Below are 21,794 nucleotides of genomic sequence, written 5' to 3'. Positions count from 1 at the left end.
TTGCTTCCTATTGTGGCTTATGATAATGCTAAATCAGAATGCCAGAGCGCTCTTCATCTTATAAGAGCGACTGCTGGGTCCATGGCTGACTATGTGAAAGCATGTGCTGATATTGGTACCCCACTTTACAATATGAACCTCCTTGATGCTGCTATAAGAGGGACAGGCCCTTTTAAATCTAACACCAAGTGCTTTGGTTGTGGAAAAATTGGCCATATTAAAAAAAGCTGTCAAAAAATAAAGGATAAATTTTAAAAAGACAAGCATAATGTTAATAATACCAGTACTAATAATCTATCTAAATTAATGTCTCCAACTGCTTTATGCCCTCGTTGTAAAAAAGGATATCATTGTGCTAATCAGTGCCATTCCAAATATCGCAAAGATGGGCATCTTCTTCCATCTCCTAATATTGATCAAAATCAGGGAAACTTCTCACGGGACATATCTCAGGGACCAACAAACAAAATGAGCTTTTATCCAGCCAGCAATGGGTCTCAACACCACAACATCAACAGGTTACAGACTTCCTTTATACAACAACTAGGAATGCTGCCTTAGATATCCCTGCTATAGACCCAGGTGTTTTCAGCCATATTTGGGTGTCGTTAAAGTTAGAACAGGAATTTATGGACCTTTGGAAAAGGGCACAGTAGGCCTTATTTTTGGACAGAGTAGTCTTACACTTAAAGGTATTCATGTGCATCCTGGTGTTATTGACTGTGATTATGAAAATGAAATTCAAGTTGTGATATCGGCCGATAACCCTTATACTATGCAACCAGGAGATAAAATTGCTCAATTACTTATTCTTCCTTATATAGAAGGCCAAAGCAATCTTGTTATCATAACTGGAGGTTTTGGCAGTACTGGAAAACAATTATATTGGCAAACTTTTTTTGAAAGATCCTCACCCCGAAATATATCTTAAAATTAATAATAAATCTTTTATAGGATTAGTAGACACTGGAGCTGATGTTACCATTATATCTGAAAAGTTTTGGCCTTCATCTTGGCCTGTTGAAAACATACCTGTAATTTTTACAGGACTTGGCTCCTTAGGGGGAATAAAAAGAAGTCAACAGGTTATGAGATGTGAAGGACCCGAGGATCAGATAGCAACTCTTAAACCCTATGTGGCTAACATTGCCATTAATCTGTGGGGTAGAGACTTATTTCAACAATGGGGGGGGGCGCCTGGGTGGCGCAGTCGGTTAAGCGTCCGACTTCAGCCAGGTCACGATCTCACGGTCCGTGAGTTCGAGCCCCGCGTCAGGCTCTGGGCTGACGGCTCGGAGCCTGGAGCCTGCTTCCGATTCTGTGTCTCCCTCTCTCTCTGCCCCTCCCCCGTTCATGCTCTGTCTCTCTCTGTCCCAAAAATAAAAAAAAATTAAAAAAAAAAACAACAATGGGGTGAATATATTAATATCTCATTTATATGTACTCAAAATAAAAATATAATATGTACCATGGGATATGACCCACTGAAGGGATTAGATAAAAATCAACGAGGTATTAAAACACCCCTCGATATTTTCCCCAAACATAAAGCCACAAGGCTAGGATATCCAAATTTATCCTAGCGGCCACTACCAAAGAACAAAAATACATGCTGCCTTTAAAATGGCTTATTGATGAGCCCCTATGGATAGAGCAGTGACCACTTTCTCAAGAAAAACCGGCAGCTTTAAAATCTTTAGTTTCTGAACAATTAGAAGCGGGACATATTGAACCTTCAACTAGTCCCTGGGATTCTCCAGTTTTTGTCATAGAAAAGAAATCTGGAAAATGGAGAATGCTGACTGATCTCCAAGCCATAAATAAAATCATACAACATATGGGGGTTCTACAGCCTGGCCTTCCGACACTTGCTGCTATCCCTCTAGATTGGAAAATTATAAATATTGATCTTAAGGATTGTTTTTTCTCCATTCCCTTAAACCCTAAAGATTCGGAGAGATTTGCATTCTCCATTCTTGTAATTAATCATGAGGAGCCCATAAACAGATTTCAATGAAAAGTTCTACTTCAAGGAATGTTAAATAGTCCTACTCTTTGTCAGCTTTTTGTTACAGAACCTCTCTGATATTTACAATCTCAGTTTCCTCATGCTAAGATCATCCATTACATGGATGACATCTTATTAGTTTGCCTGAATGACATGATTTACATGCACTTTTTTAGCAGCTCGGGCAACTCTCTCAAAATATGGCCTCATTATTGCAGAAGACAAAATTCAATTTGAAGATCCCTTGTTCTATTTAGGTCAAAATTTAGTACAAAATTCAATAATGCCTCAAAATGTTCAAATTCATAGATATATCTTGCATACTTTGAATGATTTCCAGAAGTTATTAGAAGACATTAACTGGTTACATCCTACTGTAGATATACTTACTTGTCATCTGACTCATTTTTTTGATGTACTTAAAGGGGATTCCAATTTAAATAGCCCTAGAAAATTAACTCTGGAAGCATCCCAACAATTACAATGTATTGAACAAAAAATTGCTTCCAGTCAGCTTACTCGAATTGACCCCTTGCTACCTGTTTCCTTGTTAATTTTACCATCACCTCATCCTCCTACAGGAGTACTTTAGCAGACTAAGGGAACCAAAGAATGGATATTTATTTCCAACAAAGCCTTTAAAAATTATCTACATATTTAGACAAAATAGGAATGTTAATTTTTTAAGGGTCAGGAGAGACTTAAGGAAATTACAGCCCAAGACCCTAAGACAATTATAGTACCTCTATCTCATGCACAAATATCCATGGCATATTGGCAGTGCATTTTATCGCAACTTGGTGTTGCAGATTATATAGGTCACATAGACAACCATTATCCTAAATTCAAATTAATTGAATTTATCAAAACCACCTCCTTTATCATGCCTTAAATTGTACAATCAGTAGCTGTAAATGGAACTAATTATTTTACAGATGCCAACAAATCAGGTTATTCTGCATATTATGGTCCTACTTCTAAATATGTAAAATCCCCATATACTTCAGTACAAAAGGCTGAACTCTTTGCCATATTTTTATTACTTAAGGATGTTTCCTCATCCATCAATATCTTAACAGATTCAGCCTATTCTAAACAAGTGATTGAAAATTTGGAAACCATTAATATTTATTCAGATGGCTCAGAATTGTCTGACTTATTTTTTTCAAATCCAACATTGTCTCCAACACCGATCCCATCCTATATACATTACTCATATACGATCTCATTCTGTCCTCCCTGGCCCCTTGGCAGAAGGAAACGCTACAGTGGATTCCTCATTGGCAACTCCTGTTATTACAGCACAAGATTTTCACAATCTGACTCATTTTAATGCTAAAGCCTTAAATAAACACTTTTTTATTTCCCTTAAACAAGCTAGAGAAATTATCACACACTGCCCCACTTGTGGGCCTGTTGTCATTCCTCCATACTCTCGGGGGTTAATCCCAGAGGTCAACAACCTAATGATTTATGGCAAATGGATGTTACTCATGTTCCGCAATTTGGTCGCCTTGCATATGTACATATATAAATAGATACATATTCTGGTTTATATAGGCTACACCTTTATCAGGAGAAAAAACGGCCCATGTTATTTAGAAGTATTTGCCACGATGGGACTCCCCCAGAATCTTAAAACTGACAATGGCCTAGCTTATGCTTCTCACACTTATATTTTGCCAAAAATGGGGCATTCATCATACTACAGTCATTCCTTATAATCCACAAAGTCAAACTATTATTGAATGTGTTAATCGTACATTAAAAACCATGTTACAAAAACAAAAACAGGCGGATATGGCCTTGAATCCAAAGAATCAACTAATGAAAGCACTATTTACACTTAATTTTTTGGATTTAAGAGGTGAACAAGAGCTCACTGCAGCTGAAAAACATCACACAATCTCTAATACCAGACCCCTTTCACAACCAATATTTTGGAAAAAATGATAATAACCAATGGTGCCCAGGGTATGTTAAATTGTGCGGTGGAGGATTTGCTCTTGTATCCACAGATAATGGAGTTATCTGGCTCCCAGCCTGACAATTAAAACCATGATATGAACAGATGGGCGAAGAGAGAAAGAGTCGATAATTTTCGACCACTGGAGAAAGATATGGAAGACTTAAGCCTGGAACAAGAGACAAAAAGAAGAACCAAAAAAACAAAGTCAAACCTCCAACATGAGGACAGATGAAGAAGATGACTCTAGAAGCAGAACAGAACCTCCAAAAAAACAGGAACACCTAAGGCTTCTACTACTCTGTTTATTGCCATGATGTCGGTTCTTACCCTAACCGTGAGCACTAAAGAGAATCACACCTGTTGGGCTTATATTCCAAATCTGCCTCTTGATAGATTAATTCCATGGGATGATCCCTCTTTCCCAGTTTATGAAAATGATTCAGCCTGGTTGCCTGGACCTTATGATAATAGAGGTCCATTTAAACCAGAAGAAGAAGGAAAAGTAATCCCTGAATATTCTGTAGGTGCAAATGGGTCACCTATATGCTTTGGAACAGGCAAACACTGTGTTACATTTCGTTCACAGGCATGGATAGCAAAAATACGCAATGGGACTAATGTCTCTACACTGTACTTACTACAGGGAGTCTCCATGAGAAGTCAAATAATTACATACAATCACCCTCCTAAATTGCCTCGATGTCAATTAAGAAAGATTATAAATCCTGAGGAATGGGTTAATTGGGAACTCTATAGAGGAGAGGTGGATAGAGTTTTTCTGAATACTTCCAAAGGAAGTGGCATTAATTGGGCCTCTGAAGTCTCTGCTTGGACCAAATACTCCAAAAGAGAGCTCTGATGGCATTCATATCAAGAGGATATCATTTCAGGTGTAACATCTGAACCCATTGTATGGCATGAAGGAGGGATGACTCCCCCCAGCCCACGTTTGCCTGATGGGCCAGTTCATTCAGAACTTTGGAAAATTGGCACTGGATTATTAGTCATGGCAGCTTGGAAAGGCCACTTAATGAATATTTCAAAAAATTATCCAACTCTTTTAGATTAAATGAGACTCATAAAATTCAAGCATGTGTCAGACTTCCTTTTCTCTTTATGTTAGGCATGCCTCATTGGGACCCTGATAACAATCTTCTTATTTGCCATAATTATTCTTTTTATACTTGTCTTAATTCTACTATTTCTTTTAACCAGGAAAAACAAAGCTTATATATACTTAAGGCACATAATGGGGTTTGGATGCCTGTAATCATGGATCGGTCTTGGCAACACTCCCCTGAAATGTATCTTATAGATGAAATATTGAAACGTGTCTTACACCGCACCGGAAGGTTTGTAGCTTTACTGGTAAGTGCTGTACTTGGGATTATAGCTATTACAGCTACAGCAGCAACAGCTGGTTTTGTGCTGCATCAGACTGTACAAACCACCCACTTTGTACAAAACTGGCATCGAGATTCAGAAAGGCTATGGAACAGCCAATGGCTGATTGATAGCCAAATAGCCAATTATTTGACTTGCAACAAACTGTGCTTTTTCTAGGAGATCAATTGATTAGTTTACAACAACAGATAAAAGCTTCAAAGTGATTGGAACATAACATTTTGTGTCACCCCCCATGTATATAATCAATCTAAGATATCGTGGGAGCTAGTGCATTGACACCTTCTTAATCAAGGCAATACCTCTGCTGATACAGCTCAATTACAAAAGGACATTAATGAAACATTCAAAATTAAACTTGAGATGATTTCTGGTGCTCCTTCTCTATCTGAGATAACTAATCGAATCTCAGAATTAAATCCAATGAATTATATAAAACCCTTAAACTTTTCTGCGATTGGTATTTTTATATTAATATTTGTCTTATTACTTTGCATATACTTAGTCTGGAGAACAGGACAGCAACCAAGCCGAGAATATGCCTCACGAGCCTGTGTCTTTGCCTTCCAGCTTTGCCAAATGAAAGAAAAAAGGGGAGATTTGGGAGATGCAGGAGAGAAGCATCAAAGGAAAAGACTTCAAAAGGGAAGGGCTGGAGAAGGTGCAAGGCCTTAGGACATGTTTACACAGCTGAAGGCATATGTGGTTCATAAGGAGCCTAGAGCCATTAACATTGTCCAGGGCCAGATCCTCCTTCACACCTGACACTTCCTAGTGTTATAGAAACCAATTAACTCAAAATTCAACCTTGAAAAGCTAAACCCTTAGATTGATTAACACACTTGCATAACTGACTTTATGCACATAGTCTTTAGCAATTATCCTAATAAAAAGAAGCTTCATTCTGGAGTCGGAGCCTCATTCTGACTCCAGTATGAGAACCTTCACTTAACTGCATTTTGTTTGCAGACTCATCTTTTGCAACTCCAGCCATACTCCTTGACACACAGACAAACTAGGTTTTATTTATTTATTTATTTATTTATTTATTTATTTATTTAATGTTTAGTTTTGAGAGAAACAGAGAGACAGAGTGTGAGTGGGGGAGGGGTAGAGAAAGAGGGAGACACAGAATCCAAAGCAGGCTCCAGACTCTGAGCTGTTGGCACAGAGGCTGATGTGGGGCTCGAACTCACGGACCATGAGATCATGATCTGAGCTGAACTTAGCTGAGTGAGCCACACAGGTGTCCTGACAAACTAGATCTTAAATCAAAGACTATAGAAATGCATGAAGAACACTATATCAAAATAAAGTGGTCTATCCAGGGGCGCCTGGGTGCCTCCGTCAGTTAAGTGCCTGACTCTTGGTTTCAGCTCAGGTCTTAGTCCCATGGTTGATGAGATCAAGCACCACATTGGGCTTTGCACTGACAGTTCTGAGCCTGCTTGGGATTCTCTCTCTCTCTCTCTCTCTCTCTCTCTCCCTCCTTCTGCCCCACCCCTGCTTGCATGATTCATCTCTCTCAAAATAAATAAACAAACTTAAAAATTCACTTTAAAAAGAGTAGAACAGATCAATGAAACCCGGAGCTGGTTCTTTGAAAGATTTAATAAAATAGATAAACCCATAGCCAGACTTATCAAGAGAAAAGAGAACAGACTCAAATAAATTAAATCACAACTGAGTGAGGAGAGATCACAACCAACACTGCAGAGAAAATAAAAACAATTATAAGAGAATATTATGAAAAATTACATGCCAAAAGATTTGGCATTCTGAAAGAAATGGATAAATTCCTAAAAACATATTAACTACCAAAACCAAAACAGGAAGAAAGACAAAATTTGAACAGACTCATAACCAGCAAAGAAATTGAATTAGTAATCAAAAATAAATCCAGGGCTGGATGGCTTCACAGGATAATTCTCCCAAACATTTAAAGAAGATTTAATACCTATTCTTCTCAATATGTTACAAAAAGTAAAAATCAAAAGACAACTTCCAGACTCCTACAATACCAGCATTACCCTGATTCCAAAACCAGATAAAGACTCACTTAAAAGGAGAATTACAGGCCAACATCCGTGATGAACATGGATACAAAAATTCTCAGTAAAATACTAGCAAACTGAATCCAACAGCACATTAAACAATTATTCACCATGATCAAGTGGGATTTACTCTGAGTCTGCAAGGATGGTTCAATATTCACAAATCAATCAATGGGATATACTGTATAAATTAAAGAAAGGATAAGAACCATTAGATCCTCTCAATAAATGCAGAAAATGCATTTGACAAAATACAACATCCATTCTTGATAAAAACCCTCAACAAAGAAGGTACAAATGGAACATAGCTCAACATCATAAAGAGCATATATGAAAGACCCACAGCTAATATCATCTTCAATGAGGAAAAACTAAGATTTTTTTCCTTTACGATCAGGAACAAGACAAGGATGTCTACTCTAACCATTGTTATTTAACAGTATTGGAAGTCCTAGTATCAGCAATTAGACAACAAAAAGAAATAAAAGTCATCCAAATTGGCAAAGAAGAAGTCAAGCTTTCACTATTTGCATATATGATACTCTATGTATAAAACCTGAGAGGCTCCACCAAAATATTTCTAGAATGGAGGCTTGAATTCAATACACTTGCGAAGATACAAAATCAACATACATAAAAATGTTGGATTTCTATACACCATTAAGGAAGCAGCAGAAAGAGAAGTCAAGGAATGTATTCTATTTACAGTTGCACCAAAAACCATAAGATACCTAGGGATATACCTAACCAAAAAAAAATCTATACTCTGAGAACTACAGACCAGTTATGAAAGAAACTGAATAAGACAAAAAGAAATGGAAAAGCATTCCATGCTCATGGATTGAAAACCCAAACATTGTTAAGATGTCTATACTACCCAAAGCAATCTGCATATTAATGCACCCCCTATTAAAATACCACCAGAATTTCTCACAGAGCTAGAGCCAGCAACCCTAAAATTTGTATAGAACCACAAAATACCCCAAAGAGCTAAAACAATCTTGAAAACAAAAGCAAAGCTGGAGGCATCATAATTTCTGACTTTAAGCTATATTACAAAGCTGCAGTTATCAAGATAGTATGGTGCTGGCAGAAAAACAGACACATAGATCAACGGAACAGAATAGAAAACCCACAAATAGACCCACAACCATATGGTCAACTCATTTACCAAGTAGGGAAGAATATACAATAGAATAGAGACAGCCTCTTCAACAAATGATGTTCAGAAAACTGGACAGAAACATGCAGAAGAATAAAACTAGAACATTTTGTTTCACTGTACAGAAAAACAAATTCAAAGGGGGAAGAAAGACCTAAATGTGAGACAGGAAACCATCAAAATCCTAGAGGACAACACAGGATGCAATCTCTTTGACCTTGGCTGGTGCAACTTCTTTGTAGACACATCTCTGGAGGCAAGGGAAACAAAAGCATAAATGAACTATTGGGGCTTCATCGAGATAAAAAGCTCTTACAGAGTGAAGGAGACAAATACCAAAACCTAAAGCAACCTACAGAATTGGAGAAGGTATTTGCAAATGACATATCAGGTAAAAAGTTAGTATACAAAATCTATAAAAAATGTATCAATCTCAAAACCCAAAAACCGCACAAATAAACCAGTTATGAAATGAGTATGAGACATTAATAGACACTTTTCCAAATAAGACTTCCAGATGGCTAACAGACACATGAAAAGATGCTCAACATCCCTCATCATTAGGGAAATACAAATCATAACTACAATGAGGTATAACCTCACACCTGTCAGAATAGCTAAAATTAACAACATAGGAAACAACAGATGTTGGCAAGGATGTGGAGGAAAGGTAACTTTATTACACTGTTGGTGGCAATACAGACTTGTGCAACCATTCTGGAAAACAGTATGGAGTTTCCTCAAAAGGTTACAAATACCTTAGAACTCAGCAATTGCACTATTAGGTATTTACACAAAGGATAGAAAAATGCTGATTCGAATGGACACACTGATGTTTACAGCAGCATTATCAACAATATCCAAACTATCAACAGAGCCTAAATGTCCATTGACTGATGAATGGATAAAGAAGATGGTGTATATATGTATATATACAATGGAATATTACTCACCCATCAAAAAGAATGAAATCCTGCCATTAGCAACAATGTGGATGGAGATAGTATCTATGATGCTTCACAAAATAAGTCAGTCAAAGAAAGAGAAATAGCATATGATTTCACTCATATCTGGAATTTAAGAAACAAAACAGTTGAACATAGGGGAATTGGGGGGGGAGAGAGGGAGCAAACCATAAGAGACTCTTAAACATAGAGAACAACTGAGGGTTGTTGTAGGGGAGGTAGGTGGGGGGATGAGCTAAACAGGTAATGGGTATTAAGGTGGGCACTTTCTATGATGTGCACTGGGTGTTATATATGAGGAATGAATCACTAAATTTTAATCCTGAAACAAAAAAATAATAATAAATTAAACAGAAAAGAAAACAAACAAACAAACATCTGTCTTGTTAGCAGTCACTCCAAATTTCTCCTTCACTCCCCCAGCTCCTGGCAACCACTAATCCATTTTCCATTCCTATGAATTTACATAATCTGCACATTTAACATTAATAGAATTATATAATAAAGAAGCAGCATTGGTATTGGCATGTTACTCCCTTCATGCCCTCTCTATATTTTTGTTTTATCCAAAATGTCTTTGACATTCTTACAGCTATAGTTTCCTGTATTGTTTTTAATAACTTATAACCAACCATTTCCAAACATACAGTACATTGTAAATAGTTTATTTTTTATGTTTATTGAAGTATACTTAATATACTGTGTTACATTTGTTTCAGGTGTACAATGATTTGACATTTTTATACATTACTTAGTGCACATCACTTCAAGTGTATTCTTTTTTTAATGTTCATTTATTTTTCAGAGAGACAGAGAGAGAGAGAGAGCATAAGTGGGGGAGAGGCAGAGAGAGAGGGAGACGTAGAATCCAAAGCAAGCTCTGGGCTCTGAGCTGTCAGCACAGAGCCAGACGCGGGACTGGAACCCATGAACTGTGAGATCATGACCTGAGCCGAGGTTGGCACTCAACTGACTGAGCCACCCAGGCACCCCTCTTTAAGTGTATTCTTAAACCCCATTATTGCTATTTTAAAATTTATATTTTATTATATTTTATTGAATTATATTTGACATATACTATTAGTTTTAGGCATATATCATAGTGATTTGATATTTTTATACATTATGAAATGATCACCACAATAAGTGTGGATACCATCAGTCACCATACACAATTATTACAATATTATTGACTATATTCCCTATTTTGTACATTTTATCCCCATGACTTAGTTTATAACTGAAAGTTTGTACTTCTAAATCTCCTTCATCTATTTTGCCCACCCCCCAAATATTCCCCTTCTTCCAACTGTTTGTTTCCTGTATCTATAAATCTGTTTCTGCTTTGTTTTGTTTTATTTTTTAGAGATTGCACATATAAGAGAAATCATTCATATTTGTCTTTCTCCATCTGACTCATTTCACTTAGTATAATATCCCCTAGGTCCATCTATGTTGTTGAAAATAACAAGGTTTAATTTTTATGGTTGAGTAGTATTCTATTTTAGACACATATACTATATCTTCTTTATCCATTTATCCACCAATGGACACAGATTGTTTCCATGTCTTGGCTATTGTTGTAACATCTTTTCACATGCTTTTGTGCCATCTGTATATCTTTTTTGGCGGGGGTCTGTTGACTTTGGCCAATTCTACATTTTCATTAGTCATCTTCTACTATGGAGACTATGATGATTAATTTTATGTGTCAAATTTACTGGGCCACAGGATGCCCATATACTTCACCAGTGATTATTCTGGATATTTCTGTCGTGTGGTTTTGAATGACATGAATAATTTGGTAGACTGAGTAAGACAGACTACCTTCTATAATGTGAGTGGGCTTCATCCAATCAGTTGAAGGCCTGACTAGAACCAAAGGCTGAGCAAGATATAATTCTACTGCCTGATATGGTCTCCTGTTTCTACAGCAGCTTCTGCCCCTTCAAACTTTAAATGGCACATTGGCTCTGTAAATCTTGGGCTTATCAGCCTCCATTGTCACCTAAACCAATTCCCTATAGTAAATCTATTTCTTTCTGTTCTATTGTATTATATTATATTGTATTATTCTATTCTATATTCTATTTTGTTATTCTGTTCTGTTTTTGTCATTCTATTTTATTTCCTGTTCTATTGTATTCCTTCCTAATACAGGTAATTAATTGTGTTTATTTTTCTTTGATACTTACTTCATTTTCTTCCATTGTACTTTAAAAAGTAAATGTATTTCAGATTTTCATTTCCTTATAAGTATCACTTTGAGGAGCACCTAGCAAGCATTAATACTTGGTTGCATTTAGTTCTAAATATTGTCCTTTAGATTTAGGTATTTCATATTATTCATTGCAATTTTCTCTGTAATGCACTGGTCATGTAGAATATTTTCTTATAGTTTCCAAATAATATGGGATTTGGGGACCATTTTGTCAAAGTTTTCTTTTGATCTATTGTACGAAAAAGTGGTCAATTATAATAATTATTTACAAGTTTTTGATACTTTCTCTATGGCTAAGTATATAGTCTGTTTTTGTAGTTGTGACATTTGTACTTAGAAAAAAGTATATTATCTAGTAGTTGCATACAGATTTCTTCTTATATATGTAGCCAGCATTGTGTGGTATTTAAGACATGGAGTCTGAAATTTGACTCTGTGAGCTAAAATGCTGGGTTTACCTCTTAGAATGTGTATCATCTAAGAAAAGCCACTTAATCTATTTAGGCCTCGGTATTACACATTTTACAGATGAATGCTTTGAATAGTACCTGAGATATAGTAAGTAATTAATAAATGTTTTCCATTTTTATTAGATCAAGCTCGCTATTGATATTAAAATCTTCTAAATCTTTATTCATTTTGTGCATGCCTAATCTATTCTCATTGTGGGTCTATCAATTCTTCCTTTAAATTAATTAGATTTTTAATTTAATTAATTACTTTTTTGGGTACATTGCTAGGTATATAAAATTTAATTGTTACATGTTTGTAGTGGTTTGGTCCTTTTATTATCTCACTGATACTGATACTGATACTAGTACATAGTTGCCTATTATTATAACATTATGATACTTTCTGTCATAAATGTAATATTGTATTAAGTGGTTATTATCATAATAATGTTTAATATAAATAACATAGGGGGAGAACTTTCAGCAACATTTAACAACAAGCACTTATTTTTTGCTCATGCATTTCTCCCAGTTAGCGGGAATTCAGTTAATCTAAGGAAAGCTTGGATCAGCTTTCTCCAAGCTACAATTTGTGCTCAGGTCATGAGTTTTTTCTGTATTTGTTTGCTAGGGCTGCCATCACAAAGTATCATAAACTGTGTGACTAAAACAACAGAAATTAATTTTCTCACAATTCTAGAGTCTAGAAGTCTTAGATCAAGGTCTCAGCAAGATTGCTTTTGTTTCTGAGACATATCTCCTGGCCTTGTAGATGGTCATCTTTGCCATGTGTTTTCACATGGTCTTCCTCTCTACCTTTCTGTATCCATATATCCTTAAAATGACACAAGTCATAATGGATCAGGGCTCACCCTAATGACCTCATTTTAACTTAATTTCTTTAAAGACTATCACCATATGTAGTCACATTCTGAGGTACTGGGGGTTAGGATTTTAACATGTATATTTGGTGGAGGGTCACTATTCAGACTATAACATATGTTATAGAAAAACAGCTTTTCCTTAGCAAAAAGTAGAGTTTTATAGAGCAAGTAAAACTGTACTAGTATTTAACGTTCCTGCTCCAGTCAGATCTGTTAACATTCCACTGGGTAAAGCAATTCATATAACCCAACTCCATTATCAATGGAGCAGGGAATTATACTTTAGTTCTTGTAGGAGAAATCCCAAAATTGCATAGCAAACACTGTAAATCAGAGAGGAATGAAGAATTGGTAATAATAATGCATGCTACCAAAACTGTGTAGCTCTGAAGAGTTTAGACTCTAGAACCAGAGTTAGTGAATTCAAACTCCAGATCTGTCAGTTATTTAAATTCTATGTGCCTACCTCAGTTTCCTCATCTTTAAAATAGGATAATAATAATCATATCATATACGGTAATTTTGCAGAGCATCAGACTCCCATCTTTCATGTACCATTGTTATGTGTTTTAGATATTTTTTTTTCTAATCCTTCTTAGAAATTATCACAATATTCTTCAATATCCACTGCATTTTACTTATTTATTTTCCATGCTCAGGATTAGAAGAACAAATATCGTTGAAATGTCTATATTACACAAAGCAGTCAACACATTCAATGAAATCCCTATCATCACAATATTTTGATTTTCCACCACATTTACCAGTTTCTTTACTAACCATAAGTCTTCTAAAATCCTACTTTTTCCTTCTAGTTTCACTTTCATTCTGGTTGATGTATATAATTTGGCAGTCACTTCAGTAAAAATCTATGAATTTAAACTGTTTTGGTTGTATAAAATGTATCATCAAATACATATTTAGCTGGTCCTAGAATGCAAGAGATATTTTTTAAAAAGAATCTCGTGTCATTTTCATAATTTCTATATAATCACTCCTCTCTTGTAGTTTTATATAAACATATACCTGCACGCATATTTATATCTATAGACACATATATTCTTTGATATTCTAGAGTTTGCATAAGATACTCTAGGTATAAGTTACTTTTATTTATTTGTTTGGTACCCACTGTAGATTTGAAGTATGAAGATTCACAATTGTTATAATTTTTTCGAGTTTATTTTTATTTTAAGGGAGAGAGAGCACGCACATGCTTGTGTGAAAGAAAGCGGGGTGGGGAGAGAGAGAGAGAGAGAGAGAGAGAGAGAGAGAGAGAGAGAGAATCCTTAGCAGGTTCCATGCTGTCAACACAGAGCCTGACACAGGTCTTGATCTCACAAACCATGAGATCACAACCTGAGCTGAAATCAAGAGTTGGCACTTAACCTACTGATCCACCCAGGCAGTTCTCATATCTGTTATAAATTCAGGAAAATTATCAGCCATATTCCTCAGATTCTCATTTTGCTTACACTATCCTAGTTGTCTTTTACCTTTGTGTTCACATTTTTTCACCTTTTTTTTTTCTTTCTCTCTGTACTGCATTCTGAGTGATGTCTCCAGACCTGTATTTCACTTCGCTGAATATTTCACTGATCTCTTTCTTTGGTTGTAGCTACACTGATGTTCAATCCATCCACTGGGAGTATTTCTCTTATTATATTTTTTCATTATTTGGGCAGATATTAATTTATATTATTTATTTTCCATATCCAGTGGTGTGTGTGTGTGTGTGTGTGTGTATGCTTTAATTTTTAGAGCAGTTTTAGGTGCACAAAAAAATTGAGAGGAAGGTACTGAGATTTCCCATATGTCCTTTGCTCCCACACGTGTTTAACCTCCCCATTATCAATATCAATGCCCTGTACCAGGGTGATACATATGTTAAAACTGATGAACCTATATTAACATATCATAAACACTCAAAATGCATCATTTACCTTATTTCACTCTTGTACATTCTATAGGTTTGGATAAATGTTTAATAACATGTTTCCATCATTATATAGTATCATAACAAATATTTTCACTGCCTTAAAAATCCCCTGTGTTCCACCTATTCATTCTTCTATCCCCATCCCCTGGAAACCACTGATCTTTTCATCCTTTAAATAGTTTTGCCTTTTCCAGGGTATCATATGCTTGCAATTGTACAATACATAGCCCTGGCAGCTTTATTTCTTGCACTTAATACTATGCATTTAAAGTTTCTCTGTATCTTTTTATATCATGATAGTTTATTTATTTTTCACACTAAATAATATTCCACTGTTTGAATGTATCACAGTTTATTTATCCATTCACCTACTGAAGGGCATCTTAGTTGTTTCCAGTTTGGGCAATTATGACTAAAGCTACTATATAAACATCACTGTGCAGGTTTTTGTGTGAGTGTATATTTTCAAATCCTTTAAGTTAACAGCAAAAAGCACAATTACTGAATCATATGGCAAGACTATATTTAGTTATATTAAAAAAACACCAAAATATCTTCCAATATGGCTATAACATTTTGCATCCCCACCAGCAATTAACAAGAGTTGCTGTTTCTCCACATTCTTGTATTTGATGTTTTCAATGGTCCATATTTTTATACTCTATGATTCATACTGGAAGTATGTTATTGACTCTATACAAATTTAAAGAAAGCTCTGACCTTTAGGAAGCTGCAGCCACTCCTTTAGGATTGTAATGTGATTCTTGACAAACTACTTGTTTCCATTTCTCAAATTTGCAACGAAAGGTGAATAAGAAAAAAAAAATTGAGCAAGGCTATTCCACCATATAAGATGGTGGAAATGATCAAAAATTTGAAATGAGGACTTATGGAAAAGCATTACTTATTATTAAAGAGAGGAGAAGAGTAATTTGGACCTACCTTATAGAATTGTCTATTTAGTACATTGTCAACAGCCTTTCAAGGTCCATTCTAATTCTGGATTCAAAGATTTCACAAAACATTGTAGCTAACATGTTTATGGTCCTGGCTAATAATAGAGATCCTAGTATTTGTCTTGTACTTGAAATAGAGACTGTGGATGTTGTGTGAATGAGAGATAATTTCTTGGTTCCACAATCCATAAAGGGAATAAAAAAGATAAACAGAAAAGCACATACAGTATAATGTTATAATAGAGGTTTGGGCCGGGCCTATTGAGACTGAGTGTAAGGGAAAGAGTGACTAACTCTATTACAGGATATGTGAGAAAGTCTTTGTCAATGTGGCAGTATTTGAATTGGATCTTGAAGGATGAATAAAGATTTTTTCAAAAAGGAAAAAGAGGCATGAAAGAGCATTGTATCTCCAGAAAATGTTGAATATTATTATAATGCTAGAGTACAAATTAAGTGGGAATGAGTGCCTTAAGACGAGATTGGAAAGTTACATTTATGACTGTGAAAATCCTTGTATGTCAAACTAAGAGGTAACCTTTATGCAATAGAAAGCCACTGAAAAATCTTAAGGAAGTAACAATATCAAATATGCTGCTTGTGAAATATCTGTGATCATTCTGAGGAATATATTATGGGAAGAGAGAGGGATGATAAGATACTAGTTAACAGGTTGTACCTTTTCTTACAAACTTGAGCATTTTCCTGCACTGTGCAAGTTAGTTTATAATGTAATTTTATTTTATTGTAGGAATATTTAACACAAGATCTACCCTCTAACAAACTTTTATGGGCATAGTACAGTATTGTTGACTATAGTACAGGGTACTATAGCAGATCTCTAGAGCTTGTTCAATTTGCTTAACTGAAACTTCATGCTCATAGATTGGTAATTTCCCATTTATCCATATTTCCATCCCCTGGAAACCAACATTCTGGTCTTTTATACTATGAATTTGACTATTTTAAATACCTCATATTAGTGGAATCATGCAGTCTTTCTGTGTCTGGCTTAATTCACTTAGCATAATGTCCTCAAAGGTCATCTATGTTGTAGCATATTGTAGAATTTTCTTCTATTTTAAGGCTAATAATCCTTCCTTATATGCATATATATAATGTTTTTTATTCATTTATCTATTGATGGGTGCTTAGATTGCTTTCAGCTCTCAGCTACTGTAAATAATACTATAATGAACATGGAAGAGTTAATATCTCTTTGAGATCTTGATTTAAATTATTTTGGATAAATACAGAAAAAGTGGATTGCAGGATCAAGTGGTATTTCTATTTTTATCATTATTTATTTGGAAATCACAAATTCTAATTTTATTTTATTTCTATTTATAAAATTTAATTCCACTATAGTTAACATACAGAATTATATTAGTTAGAGGTGTATAATTGAGTGTTTCAAGAATTCTTTACATTACTTTTACATAACTGTTCTTCATGATAAGCATAATCTTTTTAAATTAAATTTAATTTAATTTAATTTTAAGTCATTCCAGTATAGTTAATGTATAGTAATTCACCATGATCAAGTGGGAATTATTCTCCATATACAAGGATGATTCAATATTCATAAATGAATTAATGTGATACATCACATCAATAAGAAAAAGGATAAAAAACATGATGATTTCAATACATACAGAAAAATCATGTGAAAAAGTACAACATCCATTTATAAAAGGCCTCAACAAGAAAGTTTAGAAGATAAGTGTACTCTTAATCCCTTTCACCTATTTCACCCTTCACCCCACCCACCTTTCCTCTAACAACAATCAGCTTGTTCTCTATAGTTAAGAGTGTGTTTTTTGGTTTGTCTTCATTCTTTGTTTCTTTTGTTTCTTGAATTCCACATATGAATGAAACATCTTATGGTATTTGTCTTTCTCTGATTATCTCATTTAACATTATACTGTCTGGATCCATCCATGTGTGGCAAATGACAAGATTTCATTTTTTTGGACTCAGTAATATGCCATATATATATATATATATATATATATATATATATATGTATGTATATGTATAAAATATAACACATCTTATCCATTCCTCTCTTGATGTACATGGGCTGATTCCATAATTTGGCTAGTGTAAATAATGCTGCAGTAAATATAGGAGGGCATGTATCTTTTAGAATTAGTGTTTTTGTATTCTTCAGATAAATACCCAGTAGAGGAATTACTCAATCATATGGTAATTCTATTCTTAACTTCCTTAGGAATTTCCATACTGTTTTCCACAGTGGCTGTACCAGTTTGCATTCCTCCCAAAAGTGTATGAGGGGTTCCTTTTTCTCCACATTCTCAGCAATGTTTGTTGTTTGTTGTGATTTTGATTTGGCCATTCTGACAAGTGTGACATGATATTTTATTGTGATTTTCATTTGCATTTCCATGTTCAGTTCTATAAGTTCTTTTTATTTTGTATACTAACCCATTATCAGATATGCAATTTGCAAATATCTTCTTCCATTCAGTTGGTTGTCTTTTAGTTTTCTTGATTGTTTTCTTCACTGTGCAGAAGCTCTTTATTTTTATTTAGTACCAATAGTTTATTTTTATTTTTGTTTCCTTTGCTTCAGGAGACATATTTAGAAAAATGTTCCTATCGCCAAGGGCAGAGAGATTTCTACCTATGACTTCTTTTAGGAATTTTCTAGTTTCAGTTCTTACTTTGAGGCCCTCTATGCATATTGAATTTATTTTTGTGTATTTTGTAAGAATATAGTCCAGTTTAACTTTTTGCATATAGCAGTCCAATTTTCCCAACACCATGTGTTGAAAAAACCGTCTTTTTCCCATTGTAAATTCTTGCCTCATTTGTCGAAATCTAATGGATTATGTAATCATGGGTTGATTTCTGGGTTTTCTATTCTGTTCCATTGATCTATGTATTTTTTCTCTTTTTTCTTCTCTTTCTTTTCTTTTTCTTTTCTCTTCTTCTTCTTCTTCTTCTCCTTCTTTTTTTCGGTGGCAGAACAATGCTGTTTTGATTACCACAGCTTTATAGTATATTTGTAAATCTGGGATTATGATACTTCTGATTTGTTCGTTTTTCTTCAAGATTGCTTGGGTTATTCAAGGTTTTTTGTAGTTCCATACAAATTTTGAGATTATTTGTTCTAGTCCTGTGAAAAGTGCTGTTGGTATTTTGATAGGAATTGCATTAAACCTGTAGATTTCTTAGGGTAGTATGGGTATTTTAATCATATTTATTCTTCCAATCCATTAGCATGGAAAAAAAACTTTCCAATTGTTTGTGTCATCTTCAATTTTCTTTATCAATATTTTATGATTTTCAGAGTATAGGTCTTTCATCTTCTTGTTTAAGTTTGTTCCTAGATATTTCATTATTTTAGTTGTAATTATAAATGGAGTTATTTTCTTAAATTCCTTTTCTGCTACTTCATTATTCCTGTATAGAAATGCAATGTATTTCTGTATGTTGATTTTGTATTCTGCAACTTTACTGAATTCATTTCTCAGTTCTAGTAGATTTTTGGTGGATTTCTTATGGTTTTCTATTTAGAGCATCATGTCATCTACAAATAGTGAGGTCGCTATTTAGAGCATCATGTCATCCACAAACAATGACATCATTGTCATCTACAAATCTTTGTCAATTTGGATGTCATTTTCTTTTTGTTGTCTGATTGCTGTGACTAGGACTTCTAATACTATGGTGAATAAAAATGGTGAGAGTGGATATCCTTTAAATGTTCCTGATCTTAGTGGGAAAGTTCTAAGTATTTCGCCACTGAGCATGATGTTCACCTGTGGGTTTTTCATAAAGGCTATTATTACATTGAGGTATGTTCCCTCTACACCTATGTTGTTGAGGGTTTTATCATGAATGGACACTATATTTTGTCAAATACACTTCCTGCATATATTGAAATATTATGCTTTTTATCTTATCTCTTGCTCATGTGATATATCACGTTGTTTTCTGAATATTGAAGCACACTTGCATCCCAGGACTAAAATCCCACTTGTTATGCTGAATGAATTTTAATATATTGTTAGATTCAGTTTGCTATACTCTGCTGAGGATTTTTGGCATCTATGTTCATCAGAGATATTGGTCTGTTATTCTCTCTCTCTTTTATGTAGTGTCTTTATCTGGTATTGGTATTAGGATAATGCTGTCCTCTTGAAATGAATTTGGAAGCTTTCCTTCCTCTTCTATTTTTTGAATAGTTTGAAAATAGGTATTGACTCTTCTTTAAGTGTTTGGCAGAATTTATCTGTGATGCAGACTGGTTATGGACTTTTATTTGTTAGGAGTTTTTTGATTACTGATTCAATTTCATTGCTAGTAATTGGTCTGTTCAAAATTTTCAATTTTTTCCTGATTAAGTTTTGAGGGGTTATGTTTCTAGGAATGTATCCATTTCTTCTAAGTTTTCCAATTCCTTTGCATATAATTTTTCATAATATTCTCTTAAATCCTTTGTATTTCTGTGGTGTTTAGTTCTCTGCTTTCATTTCTGATTTTCTTTTTTCAACTCCTTTCTTTTTTCTTTTGAGGAATCTGGCTAAACATTTATAAATTTTGTTGGTCTTTTTAAAGAACCAGCTAGTTGTGTCATTTATCTGTATTTTTTTTAAGTCTATAATTCATTTATTTCTGCCCTAATCTTTATTATTTCCTTCCTTGTACTGTCTTAGTTTAGTTGGTTATTCATTTTTTAACTCCTTTAGGTGTAAAGTTAGGTGATTTATTTGAGGGTTTCTCTTTTGTTGTTGTTGTTGTTTTAAGTTAAGCCTATATTGATATAACATTTTCTCTCAGAACAGCTTTTGCTACATCCCAGAGATTTTGGGCCTTTTTGTTTTCATTTTCATTTGTCTCCATATATATTTTTATTGCCTCTTTGATTCTTTCATTAACATATTCATTCTTTAGTAGCATGTTGTTTAACCTCCATGTATTTGTGTTCTCTCCAGATTTTGTGTGTGTGGGGGGCTGCTTTCTAGTTTCATGATGTGGTCAGAAAGGATTCATAGTATGTCTTTAATTTTTTAATTTGGTGCCACTTGTTTTATACTTTAATATGTGGTTTATTCTGAAGAATGTTCCATATGCATTTGAAAAGAAGGTGTATTCTGCTGTTTTATAATGGAATGTGCTGAATATATCTGTTATATCCATCTGGCCCAATGTGCCATTCAAAGCCACAGTTTCCTTGTTGAGGGTGTTCAAGTCCCCTACTGTTATTGTATTACTATTGATTATTTTCTGTATGTTTGTTATCAGCTGCTTTGTGTATTTAGGCACTTCCATGCTGGGTGCAAAAATATTTATTATTATTATTATTATTATTATTATATTTTCTTATTGGTATATTCCCTTTATGGCTAAAATTTTCCTTCTTTGTGTCTTGTTACACTTTGTTTTAAGGTCTATTTTGTCCTGTATAAATATTGCTACTCTGGCTTTATATTCACTTTCATTTGCATGATAAATGCTTTTCTGTCCCTTACTTTCAATCTGCCTGTATATTTCAGTTTGACATGTGTCTCTTGTAGGCAGCATATAGATGAGTCTTGTGTTTTATCCATTCTATCATCCTCTACTTTTTGATTGGAGTATTGAGTCCATTTAAATTTGAGATAATTATTAATAGGTATGTACTTATTTCCATTTTGTTACTTGTTTTATGATTGTTTTTATAGTTATTCTCTGTTTCTTCTCTTTCTTCTCTAAAGATTTGCGGGCTTTCTTTAATGATAACTTGGATTCCATTCTCTTCATTTTTGCAT

At 34.4% G+C, this 21,794-nt stretch overlaps 1 pseudogene; it reads left to right on the top strand.

Moving 5' to 3' along the window:
- The first annotated feature begins 5,249 nt into the window (after nt 1-5,249).
- LOC131502097 (small ribosomal subunit protein uS5-like) overlaps nt 5,250-21,794 on the top strand; it is a 60,987-nt pseudogene continuing 44,442 nt past the window's right edge.

Source organism: Neofelis nebulosa, chromosome X (assembly GCF_028018385.1).
Source record: "Neofelis nebulosa isolate mNeoNeb1 chromosome X, mNeoNeb1.pri, whole genome shotgun sequence".
Classification (NCBI taxonomy): Eukaryota; Metazoa; Chordata; class Mammalia; order Carnivora; family Felidae; genus Neofelis; species Neofelis nebulosa.
Note: the sequence above shows the minus strand (reverse complement) of the source record. Positions and strands in the feature narration are given on the sequence as shown.